Source organism: Chiloscyllium punctatum, chromosome 14 (assembly GCF_047496795.1).
Source record: "Chiloscyllium punctatum isolate Juve2018m chromosome 14, sChiPun1.3, whole genome shotgun sequence".
Lineage (NCBI taxonomy): Eukaryota > Metazoa > Chordata > Chondrichthyes > Orectolobiformes > Hemiscylliidae > Chiloscyllium > Chiloscyllium punctatum.
Genome location: NC_092752.1, coordinates 15,482,350 through 15,494,782, shown reverse-complemented (window position 1 = coordinate 15,494,782; position 12,433 = coordinate 15,482,350).

The window sequence follows — 12,433 nt, the reverse complement described above, 5'->3', positions numbered from 1 at the left end:
ACCTTCCACATCCAGCTTGAAAACCTCAGCAACTGCTGAAAGCTAAACTAAACCCCGGTTCTGTGGGAGCTTGACCCCACCCATTCATGTTATGTCTATTGTTCCAACTTAAAAAAAAACCCAAGGCCTCACAAGCTGTTTACTGTATTGGCCTGGAACAGACCAAGAGCGCCTCTGTCTCAACTTCATTTCATAGAAAATATAACCAGGGCAAAATCTATCTCTTAAAGCTTTGCTATCATTACAATAGACTTTGGAAGCTGTTAAATAGAACTGCAAGATGGGAGCATTTTTCAAAACTAGTATGAGATTAAAAGACTTGATAATTTCACAGGATACTCTCTCAATGGCACACTTTACCTCTTCCAGAAGGACATTTTATCTTTCCAGAAGGACATGTTATCACCCCAAAAGGGTATTTTCCTTCTCTACATAGCTTTCACTCAAATATCTAAAGCATATGATTCATATCGTGGACATTCCAGTAATGAAGTTTGGACCTGTTTACTGGTAGCTTCACTTTTGCATGTGTAACTGAGTCTGTAAACCATAGATGTGCAAAGTGTAATCAGCTTCACTTCCTCCTCCAAGTCCCAACGAAATCTGAGTTGGGTTTTCCCACAACGTTACAGCACTATTTTGGCTAAGACATGAAAATGACCGTCTCTAAACTTTCAGACCTTTATTTCCATGATGGCGACTGAGGGATAAATATTGATCAAGACGCAATGGCTAGCATCCCTGTCTTTCTTTGAAATAGCTTCATGAGATTGTATACATCCACTTGAAAGGACCAACAGAGCATAGATATAGCATAAATAAGGTAAGATAATGTGGTTGCTGGAAACATAATAAAAAGAGAAAATCTTGGAAATGCACAGCAGGTCTGGCAGCATCTTCAGAGAGAGAAAAAGAGTTAATGTGTTTCAGCTTAAAGACCTTTGTTCAAAATTGCCTCCTATCTCAAAGGCAAGGCATTACCATCTTAGCCATCTTGAAGAAAATGCTTTGTATACAAAATGTTTTTTGATTGCTTTATTTATTGTTCTCACATTTACCAAGATACGTGAGAAGATACGTGTTTTGCTAGCTATACAGGTGGATTGTACCATACTAACTGCATCAGGGTAGCAAACCAGAGTGCAGAATACAGTGTTACAGCTGCAGAGAAGGTGCAGAGAGAGAGATTAGTATTAACATTTGAGAAGTCCATTCAAAAGTCTGATAACAGCTGTTCTTGAATCTATTCATATATGCATTCAAACTTTTATATCTTCTGCCTGATGGAAGAGGGTGGAAGGGGTCTTTGATTATGTTGATTGCTTTCCCGAGGCAATGGGAATTATAGATGCAGTCAATGAATGGAAGGCTGGTTGGCGTGATGGGCTGGGCTGTGTTCACAACTGTAGTTTGTTGTGGTCGTGGGAGGAGCAGTTGCCAAACCATGCTGTGATACACCCAGATAAGATATTTTCCACGGTGCATCTATAAAAACTGGTAAGAGTCCTTGTGGACATGCTGAATTTCCTTAGTCTCCTGAAGAAGTAGAGATATTGCTATGCTTTCTTGACCATCATATTGACGTGGATGGACCAGGACAGATTATTGGTGATCATCATTCCAGGAACGCGACGCTGTTGACCATCTCCATCTCAGCACCATTGATACAGAAGGGGCGTGGCCTCCACTCAGCTTCCTGTTACGATCTGGAATGCACCATCTGAAATGATGGCGGCAGCTGATATAACAGTAACTTTCAAAATGAAGTTGAGAAAATATTCGAAAGGAAAAATATTGTTTGACTATGGGGAAAGAGAGCTCATTGCATAAATTTTATGAAGAGCTATGGAAGATATGATAGACTAATGTCTTTCTTTCATGATTCTGTGAAAACTGCTGTGGAAAATTGGATTGTAATTGGCAATTACAATCAGATAGGTTTTCAGATGAACAGTGCAACAATCAGAAAAAAGACCTCAATTACATCTTGGAAGGTCAGGGCTATGAAGCCTCTGAGGAATTATTTTCTCTATGGAACCATGTAGATATAATTTTATCCTTCATTGTCAACCCAATAGTGCCTAATATGCTAACAATTGTCAAGGACTGAAAGGCAGCATTAATCACGCGTTGCTTCAATGAATTGAGGAAACAAAAATCACCTAAAGTATTAACTTTCAAAATGATAATACAGTTTGAAATATTACATTCCAAATCTGTCTTTAAGTTAGATTTCTGCTGCATCGTACATCATTTCTGCCCCTTTTAATTGCATAATGCTGATGGGCATTGTCAAAAACTGGGGAACAAGCAAGTGCACATTGTATTGTATTCAAAACCTTGAAAGATCCTTTTACAGAGTGTTCTTTTTCTATTCCCCAGGATATGGCTGCTGTATGGGCTTTTTTCTGTATTTCATTCACATCATTAGAGACTCACATCCACCTACCTCTTCTCTTTCAAGTTACGTTGTTGACATTGATGGAATGATTTTAGCTGTCTAAAATCAAATTATCACTGAAGGCCATGGCGACAATGGAGCATTTCAAAGATGTTGCCAGAATCTTAGCAATAACTCTTTGCTGACCTATTAGAGTGTGCTTAAAATGCACGGGATATGAAGAAAAACCTCTAAAACCTCTTATAACAGGTTTCATATTTGTGTCTTTGGACAATGCTAAAGCTGAAAGTGAAAAGATGTGTTTGTTGCTGTTAAACTGGTTGGAAGTTAGACTAAAGTTCTTGATCCTGAGTCAATTTTTATGAGCACTGCATTGTGGAAACGTGTAGGAGATGTGGAAACGTAGTTACAGAATGAGTTCTGTATGGAGCACAGGCACTCTTGATTCAGGTTACCTTTCCTTACAATTATGATTCAGAATTTCAGTGGTGGTTCCTGATGCGCAAACTCATTGTGAAATAATGGAATAAAGCAAGGGTGTCTACCAACTGAGCATTAACACCGAGTACTCTTCACCTCAGTGCAACCTGCTTCTTACTGGCATACATCCAAACTCGCAAGCTGCACTAATACAGTTTGTTACAAAGTCCGTCTTTCCAGTGATCCACAAGGATCCTCCAGGTTGATCCAAAATGGAGCACCATAGCTGAGACCATATGGGAGATCAGGTTGCAACCCTCAACCCGCCACTCTCTAAATGTCACGCCAACAGATCAGTTCCCATGTGTGTGGTACAAGTCATCACAATCACAATCAACAACAAAGTAGTTTAAGAATGAAGGTTTATCTTCCTTTCCATTTTGTGTGGTTCATAGAGATGTAAAATTAGTCATTTCTTAGCAGAAGAGTGGGCTGGTTTGATAACAAATGTTAAAATATTTTAAATTAATGTGTTTTGAATCCCTCTGGTGAAGAAAGAGACCATTTAGTCTCTCAGATCTGCCCTGACCCTCACACCCAGACTACCTGTGCAATTCTGCATTGCCCAAGGTTAATCTTCCTAGCCTGCCACATCTCTGGACACTAGGGAACAATTTAGTATGGCCAATCCACCTAAACTGCACACCTTTAGACTGTGGGAGGAAACTAGAGCATCTCGGGGAAACTTAATCAGACACGGGGAGAAGGTGCAAACTCCACATAGACTGAGGCTGAAATTGAACCTGGATCCCTGGCACATTGAGGTAGCAGTGCTAACCACTGAGCCACCATGCTGCTTATAACTGTGTTCTCTGTAACTGTATTTCTGTTTATAACTCAAAAATGTTCATATTCTTGCTTATTTCATCAATGAATAATTTATTGATGATAATTAAGTTTACAAAGCAATGTTCGTAAATATGTTACATTTAGTAGTAAAAAAAGCAGCAAAACATTCATTGCTTCCATAAGATCCTATTAATTTTAATTTGTTTTTAGTGATGGCAAGCCAAATTGAATGGGCTAGAACTGATAGATCATGGAATGTTTTAATTGGTCCACAGATGAAAAGGTTTAGCAAATCATTTTCTAATTACTCTGATTATAATATTTTTTTTTAATTCTCTACCGTGGTTACTTGTGATTAACTATGATAGGATAAATGTCAGGAGTGGGCCGGGTCTTAGTTCAGGCAATTTTCAAAGGACAGTGACAGATTGACCAATGGTGACACAGGACTGGAGTTACATAGTCCTGTCTGAGCATTAGGCCATGACTTCCATTGGACGGGTCCACACTTTTGAGCAAAGTCCTGCAGCAGTTTTCCAAGGTGACTGACCTGAGAAACTCTCTCATCCTTTGTGTGCGCCATCAGGTGCAGTGCAAGAACTACAGGCCGATAATGAAACAGTTTAGACACTTTACAAATGTATCCGTCACAGCCAACGTGGGACTCGAACCAAGATCTTCTGGTCTAGAAATAGATATGCGGTCACCATGCCAAAAGGCCTCCTGTAGACCTAGGAGGTACAATGTTTACATCAATTTGACACCTTTGTATTTACTCCTATATTAAGACCAATATGCCATGATTCAGATTCACATTTCCTGGATTATTAGAACCAGCCTCAGGAGTACCAGTTCAGTCACCCTACCATTCTGCTACAACATCAATACTAGCCTTATTTGGCATCATCTCTGAACTAACTGCCCAGAGGCCAGTATTCAGTCACCAAGTCACCCTTTATTTAAAAGGGCTCTGACCACCCAGTTCAGAGCCAGTCTCGAGAATGAGGAGACTCCTCGAATCTCCTTTTTAAAATGTTATTAAACAGTACAGTTTACAAACAATTCACATTAACAGCTATATACAGAGAAACAAACAATTTTACAAGGGAGAGAAGTGTCAAAGCCAGACCTCAAACTCTACCGTTCAACCAGTTTTCAGGGAAATGAGGATAAACCTCAAATGGCACTTTCAGTCATCTTAAAACAGTAACAGTAACAAATACATTCAAGACAGTCCAATTGGATAGAAAACATTGCATAGAATACAGACACGCCGCCCCCAGTAACCTCTCCCACCTTCTGGCCACTCTAAGGCAGCCCACCCTGTGCCCCTTTAGGCTCTCGGTCCACCATATGCCCCTTCCGGCTCTCAGTCCACCCTGACACACCTTCCGGCCACCTCAAGGACAGCCCGTACTGTTTCCCCAAACCCCCAGGACAACAGCGATCAGAACTGCCTACCCACCTTCCCGCTTCCCTAACTGCCCTTTGCACCATCCAGCCACCTCTAGGACAGCCTGCCCCAGTACCTGCCCAAGGGTGAGGTCAGCCTACCTGCATTCCGGCTCTTGGTCTGTCCCTACGTACCATCTAGTTCTCGCACCCCCCAGGGACACACAAGACAGTGTAGATGATAAACCCAACAAGCAACAAGGCTGAGTCAATTATCAACAAATAGAGTCCCAGTCCATTCCCAGGAACAGAGTCCACTCCCAGTATACAAAGTGCATTGTCAGAAATAGAGTCCATTCCAATTTTCAGAATCCATTGCCAGAAACAGTCCACAACCGAGGGTAGAGTCCACTCCTGAAGGCAGCAAATGCACACTCCACAGCACACATATTGGTGTTCAGTCTCCATAGAGGCTGGCCCATCCAGAGCTATACAGGCCCACTCACAGGAACACAGAACATTGTAAGGTGCAGTTAACTCACAGGGGTTTGGTCCACTCCCGAAGGCAGGGTCAACTCCCAAACTCCAGGATACAGAAGGTGCTCACCTCTCAGCACACACACAGGTGTTTAGTCTTTACAGAAGCCTAGTCCGAGGCCAGGCCTATCCACAAGAACAGCTCACCTAGAAAGTTGTTTTCTCACAAGGCCTCAGTTCAAACACCAAAAAAACAGTGAAGACACACACAAAAAAACAAATAAAACTAAAGTCCTAGGGCTAAGTTCTTCCACAAAATTTACATTGTCCTTTTCACAAAACAAACAGAAAAGAGTGAGACACGGGCTGTAACCAGCCAGTGAAACAGCCAGTTCCCTCATGAGATCTGAATTACTCCTGAAACGCGTTGACTGTGTGGATCAGGCAGTTTAGAAGTCAGTACTCACTAAAAAAGGAATAACAGTTAACAACCTGGCTACATAATTCAGCCAGTTCAGGATTCAGATTTCCTCCAAAAAACAACAGAAACCAACAGCAGCAGTCACACACTGACTGTGGCCCAGCCAGCACAGTCAGTCCCCTAAACTGAGGAGATTCTAAATCTCCTGTTTATATTTTTTTAACAGAACCTCTGACACTCATTTTTTTCTTTTTTTAAATTTTCCCCCACACTACCACCTAACAATGGTAGTGTGCTTATAAATCTCCTGTTTGTAATCTGTGAGCCAGGGCTCCCTAATTGGCCCAGGTGACCAAACCCAATCAGGGATCTCGTAGTCATTGAAGTCCACCTGGCCCTCATTCTATTTATGACCATCTCCAATCTCTGAGAATGGAGATTCAAAGTTATACGGGTAGGCTGTATAGAGTTATAGAGTTATTGAGGTATATAGCATGGAAACAGACACTTTGGTCCAACTTGTTCATGCTGACCAGATGTCCTAAATTAATCTTGTCACATCTGCCAGCATTTGGCCCATATCCCTCTAAACCCTTCTCAGTCATATACCCATCCAGATGCTTTTTAAATGTTGTAATTGTGCCAGCCTCCGTCACTTCCACTTGCAGCTCATTCCATACATGCACCACCTTTTGTGTGAAAACATTACCCCTTAGGTCCCTTTTAAATATTTACCCTAAACCTATGTCCTCTAGCTATGGATTCTCCCACCCCAGGGAGAATTTACCCTATCCATGCCCTCATGATGTTATAAACCTTCATAGTGTCACCCCTCAGCCTCTGATGCTCCAGGGAAAACAGCCCCAGCCTATTCAACCTCTCCCAATAGCTCAAAACCTCCAACTGTGGCAACGTCATTGTAAATATTTTCTGAGACTTTTCAAGTTTCACAACATCCTTCCTGTAGGAGTGGGACCAGGATTACACACAATATTCCAACAGTGCCTAACCAATGTCCTGTACTTTCAAGGAGCAATGAACCTGCACTGCAGTTTCTTTGTTCAGCCACACTCCCTAGGACCTTACCATTAAGTGTGTAAGTCCTGTGAGGAGTTGCTTTCCCAAAATGCAGCAGCACGCATGTATCTAAATTAAACTCCAGCTGCCACTTCTCAGCCCCTTGGCCCATCTAATTAAGATCCCATTGTACTCCAAGGTAATTAAGTACCCTCTTCACTATCCTATCTACCTGTGACTCCACTTTTGCACCTGCACTCCAAGGTCTCTTTGTTCAGCAACGTTCCCTAGGACCTTATCATTAAGTGTATAAGTCCTGCCCTGATTTGCCTTTCCAAAATGTAGCACCTTGCTTTTATGTAAGTTAAACTCCATCTGCCACTTCTTGGCCCATTGGCCCATCAGACCAAGATCCCATTGTACTCCAAGGTAATCTTCGCTGTCTACTGCACCTGCAATTTTGCTGCCATCTGCAAATTTACTAACTACGGCTCCTATGTTCACATCCAAATCATTTATAGAAATGATGAAAAGCAGTGGACTCAGCATCAACCCTTGTGGCACTCCACTGGTCACAAGCCTCCACTCTGAAAAGCAACCCTCCATCATCATCCTCTGTCTTCTACCCTCAAGCTAGTTCTGTATCCAATTGGCTAATTCTCCCTGTATTCCATGATATCAAACCTTGCTAACCAGTCTCCCATGAGGAACCTTGTCAAGCACCTTACTTGAAGTACATTTAGATCACGTCCACCACTCTGCCCTCATCAGTTCTCTTCATTACTTCTTCAAAAACTCAATCAAGTTTGTGAGACATGATTTCCTATGCACAAAGCCATGTTGACTATCCCTAATGAGTCCTTGTCTATCAAAATACATGTAAATCCTGTCCCTCAGTAATCCCTCCAACAACTTGTTTACTGGTCTGTCGTTCCCTGGCTTGTCCTTACCATCTTTCTTAAATAGTGGTACCATGTTAGCCAACCTCCAATCTTCTGGCACCTCACCCGTAACTATCAATGATCCAAATCATTCTGGGCGGCATGGTGGCACAGTGGTTAGCACTGCTGCCTCACAGCGCCAGAGACCTGGGTTCAATTCCCACCTCAAGCGACTGACTGTGTGGAGTTTGCACATTCTCCCCGTGTCTGCGTGGGTTTCCTCCGGGTGCTCCGGTTTCCTCCCACAGTCCAAAGATGTGCAGGTCAGGTGAATTGGCCATGCTAAATTGCCCGTAGTGTTAGGTAAGGGGTAAATGTAGGGGTATGGGTGGGTTGCGCTTCGGTGGGTCAGTGTGGACTTGTTGGGCCGAAGGGCCTGTTTCCACACTGTAATGTAATGTAATCTAAAATATTTCAGCAAAGGGCCGAGCAATCACCTCCCCCCCCCCCCCCCCCCCCGCCCGAGCATCCTACAGAGGTCTAGGGTACACTTGATCAGGTCTGAGGGATTTATCCACCTTTATGTGTTTTAAGACATCCAGCACCTCATCCTCTGTAATATAGACATTTTTCAAGATGCCACCACCTATTCCCCACATTCTGTATCTTCCATATCCTTCTCCACAGTAAACGCTGATGTAAAATACTCATTTGGTATCTCCCCCATCACCTGCAGCTCCACAAATAGGCTGCCTTGCTGATCTTTGAGGGGCCTTATTCTTTCCCTGGTTACCCTTTTGTCCTTAATGTATTTATAAATTCCCTTTGGATTCTCCTTAACTCTATTTGCCAAAGGTATCTCATGTCCCATTTTTGCCCTCCTGATTTCCCTCATAAGTATGCTCCTACTGTCTTTATACTCTTCTAAGGATTCACTCGCTCTTTGCTGTCTATACCTGACATATGCTTCCTTCTTTTTCTGAGCAAAAACTTCATTTCCTCTAGTCAGCCAGCATTCCCTACACCTACCAGCCTTGCCTTTCACACTAATGTGTTGTCTTTGGACTCTCATCTCATTTTTGAAGGCTTCCCATGTTCCAGCTTCCCTTTATCTGTAAACATCTGCCTCCAATCAAATTTTGAAAGTTCTTGCCTAATACCGTCAAAACTGGCCTTCCTCCAATTTAGAGCTTCAACTGTTAGATCTGGTCTATCCTTTTCCATCACTATTTTAAAACTAATAGAATTATGGTCGCTGGCCCCAAAGTTCTCCCCCACTGGCACCTCAGTCACCTCCCCTGCCTTATTTCTCTTGTTGGTACATCCACAACCTGAATCAAAAAATTTTCTTGCACACACTTAACAAATTCCTCTCCATCCATACCATTAACATGATGGCAGTCCCAGTCTATGGAAATTAAAATCCCTGATCATTACCACCCTATTATTCTGACAGATAACTGAGATCTCCTCACAAGTTTTTGTCTCAATTTCCCTCTGACTATTAGGAGGTCAATAATACAATCCCAATAAGGTGATCATCCTTTTCTTATTTCTCAGTTCCACCCAAACAACTTACCTGGATGTATTCCCAGGAATATCCTCCCTCAGCACAGCTGTAATGCTATCCCTTATCTAAAACGCCACTTCCCCTCCTCTCTTGTCCCCCTTTCTATCCTTCCTGTAGCATTTGTATCCTGGAACATTAAGCTGCCAGTGCTGTCCATCCTTGAGCCATGTCTTTGTAATTGCTATGATATCGCAGTTCCATGTTCCTATCCATGCCCTGAGTTCATCTGCCTTCCTTGTTCGGCCTCTTGCATTGAAATAAATGCAGTTTAATTTATCAGTCCTATATTGTTCTCTGCTTTGTTCCTGCCTGCCCTGACTATATGACTTGCTCCTTTTCCCAGCTGTACCAATCTCAGATTGATTTCTTTCCTCACAATCTCCCTGAGTCCCACCACCTCCACCTCTCCTCCCCTCCACTCGCACCTATCCCCGCCACCACCTCCCCATGCTCCCTTACTAGTTTAAATCCTCCCGAACAGCTCTAGAAAATCTCCCTTGCAGTATATCAGTCCCCTTCCAATTCAGGTGCAATCTGCAATTTAATGTAAATGCTGACAGCACAGAATCACTAGCCCTATCCAAACTCAACTCTCAGTGTTGGCACCAAGTGTCACACTGTCAGACAAAACATAGGGGACGAATGTGCGAGTGACACTAACTGGACCAACATCAGCCGCTGCCTTGAGAATAGTCAGATCAGAAGGATTCCAAGCTATAGCCCAAATGATGTTCATTAGCACAGTCTTTGCTTGATCTTAATCATCGAAAAATATGGTGCTGGAAAAGCACAGCAGGTCAGGCAGTATTCGAGAAGCAGGTGAGTCTACGTTTTGGGCATAAGCCCTTCATCAGGAATGTGGCTTAATCCCGAAACGTCGACTTTCCTTCTCCTTGGATGCAGCCTGACCTGCTGTGCTTTTCCAGCATTATACTTTCTGACTCTTATCTCCAGCATCTGCAGTCCTCACCTCCTCCTTGATCTTCAGCCCCTAGCTTAATGCCTGGCCAAATTGTTCCGCTAATTAATCAGTTTCTAATTAAGGTTATGTTGCTAAATTGTAAAGGTAAAGTCAACAAAGTCCTGCTGGACCAAAGGACTGCTCTCGTATTAGACAGAGATGACTGATGGAAGTTTAACCTAAGGGTAACCACACCTCAGTCATGAGGAGAGGTTGGGAAGGACAGTCCTTCATTGTAACCTCTGCTCACACAGGAATTGAACCCATGCTATTGGTGTCATTTGCAGCATGAACCAACCAACTGAGATAAATTGCACCCTCAAAGCATATTGACAATCCTTCCATTCATTGAAATAAAGAGTACCTGTAAGTAATAATACTATAGATAGTTTCTAATCGAGCGTGTTATTCCACACCTTTGGGACTGGAGCCCAGGGATCCTAGCTCAGAGGTAGGGACATTACCATTGTGCTGCAAGAGCCCAGCGATATCATTATCTCACTATCCCACTGCATTCAAAGATGAATCCATGCATATGCGCACCAATCATTTTCAAACAAGCAATTTCTCCTCACTTAAATGTCATTATTCGGAAGGATTGCAAACAGTTCAAGTTACATAAATGAGACCACGTTCCACTGGAGAGGTTTCGGTATTTCATGATTTGTGATAAAGGTTTGCTTTCTTAATGACAATGGGTGCTCTGTTGTCACAGCCACTTCTTTGTGATAAACTAAATCCGTGCTCCAGCAAGCAGTAAGTCTTTCATTGAAGACAGCGCATTTGTTCTATTTTAATGGAGGCACTTATCTTCATGTTGAAAATACCTTCGAAAGATGTTCCCAGCGAATGTGCATCAAGAGAATTCGGTTTTTTACATCACTACATCCAAGTGGCATCATAATTATTTTTTAATTAATCACTTGTTCCCAGAAAGGACAGGGATGCCATGGAAACAGATTATTCTCTGGTTGAGAGCATGTATTCTGATTCCTCTCGGGCTAACAATAAGATAAGTAAAATGGTCTTTTCATTAGAACAAAGAAAATTGCACGGTGACTTGATAGTGGTATTTTAAATTATATGGGATTTTGATGAGCTAAAGTCTATTTCCACTGATTGTAAGTTGGTAACTTGAGGCACATTTACAACATTATTATTACCAAAGTAAAGCAATGGGTAAGAGACTATGTTCCACACAGCAGATTGATTGGATCTGAAATGGCCTCCCCGGAAATAGTAACAGAAGAGAATCCATCTTAAAAAGAGGCACAGCAGATATTTGACAAAAGGGATCTTTAAACAGTTTCGAGAAAAAAGTCATATGAAGGAACAAATTGATCTTCCGGTGGACTGACACTGACATGGTGGGCTGAAGGGACTGTTGTCGTGTGGTGAAATTCTAAATGAGAGATTGTCTTGGCTCAGTACCTGGGCCCACTGTGTCTGAAGGAGCAGCAAACAAGAGGGCGAAGGGCAAGTGGAGAGGTGAGAGGGTTAGTCAATGTACACTGCCATTAAGCAAGTTACCTGAAATGTCTCTTTTCTTCTGCTTTGCAAAATCTTTAAAATGGCAGATGTTTGTAAGGCAGTTCCACATGGATAGGAAGTTGAACCTTTTAGGAGTAGCCATTGACTGAGTTGGAGTGGCCCAGTTAGATTGGCAACCTCAGTTGAGATCCAGGGAGGTCTAGAGTCTTGGTCATCTCTCCCTCATCCTTCCTTGTAGAATGTTTTTTTTTCTGTCAGCACTGAACCTATGACTGTGGGACACGGCAGAGCTGCAGCATTGGATGTAGCCTTTGCAGCATAGCATGGTACTTTTGGAGTAGTCTCCCCCAAGCTGATGCTAGGTTGAGCCAGCTATGAACTACAGGTCGCTTCACCTGGGGGCGGGATGGTGGCTCAGTGATTAGCACTGCTGCCTCACAGCACCAGGGAACCGGGTTCAATTCAATCCTCTGGTGACTGTCTATTGGAATTTATACACTCACCCCGTGTCTGCGTGGGCTTGCTCCAGTTGCCCCCCACAGTCCAAAGGTGT